Here is a 1,118-nt window from a genome sequence, read left to right on the forward strand (position 1 = left end):
GTGGGATTGAACGCATGATTACTTCGATGCAGTCTTAAAGCGTTTCCGTACAAGTTCTATCAAGTAACTAGTTTTTTTCCGCTTGCATTCCCATGGATAATACAGTCTTTTGAATTGTACACATACAATAATAATAAGTTTATTACCGATGAAAACTAAGACTGGACCCATCTGGAGCGCCTTTTCCTCGGAAAGGCTGTTCTTTGTAAATTTATCCTTCCTGGGAATTCCTTGAATATGCGTGAGAGTGCGCTTGCTTTGCTTGGGCGTGGTTCGTGTCGTAGGATGTTGCCCGAACGACAAGGAAGCACACGTGGTCTCGCTTCCTTGGACGCGCTGCTGCTCACGCCAGTTCCTAAAAGGAATGACAACTACTGGGGTAATATGGCTATATTTACTAAAGTTTATACACTAAGGTCCACATGCACATACTGGGAGAGAGAGAAAAGCAGGTCTCCACGTAACGTACAACATGGTAACAGGTGTGCTCTTTCTCTTCCGTCATATTGAGTGATCCTTCCGCTCCAATACCTGGAAACACTGCGAGCAGAATTTGAACGCATCCTTGCATGATCTGTGTTCCATGCTCAGAAGTGCCCCCCCCCCCTCCCTTTTCGCCCTTCCGTCGCTCGCGCTGACGTCAGGTCTCGTAGCAACAAGTGGGGATGACGTCAGTCAGCCGCCTTAATGACGTCAGCGCGCGCCGACCTTCGCGGAGTTGACCCTCATCCTCTTCCCCTCCCCCTCTCTCTCCCCTACCTTCCCACCCTTGCGTCCGTTCTGAATTTTCCTCTTCTACTCAACATCCATAAGATTTTCCCTTGATATGTGTCTGGGTAGAGCGTTCGTTTCATGCTTAATACTGTTTTTGTCGCTATCACTACTATTAGCTACAATAATATCATATTTCAGCATTTTTATTATCAGCATCCTTATCCGACCATTGGTATCCTTACCGTTATCGGTATTCATAAGATACAAAATTTCATTACATTACATTAAATTCGAAATGCACTGTAAAAAAAAATGTGTGAAACTGTTGATCACATTACAACAGTGTTAAAGCTTGTGATTACTTTATATGCTCGATGCACACTTGTTAGTCAACTAGCTGCTTG

At 44.5% G+C, this 1,118-nt stretch overlaps 1 protein-coding gene across 1 annotated transcript in view; it reads left to right on the forward strand.

Annotated features, from left to right (window-relative positions):
* LOC119585144 (cyclic AMP-responsive element-binding protein 1-like) overlaps nucleotides 1–1,118 on the forward strand; it is a gene marked incomplete at its 5' end in the record, with an annotated part of 32,879 nt that overhangs the window by 13,161 nt on the left and 18,600 nt on the right.

Source organism: Penaeus monodon, chromosome 19 (genome assembly GCF_015228065.2).
Source record: "Penaeus monodon isolate SGIC_2016 chromosome 19, NSTDA_Pmon_1, whole genome shotgun sequence".
NCBI lineage: Eukaryota > Metazoa > Arthropoda > Malacostraca > Decapoda > Penaeidae > Penaeus > Penaeus monodon.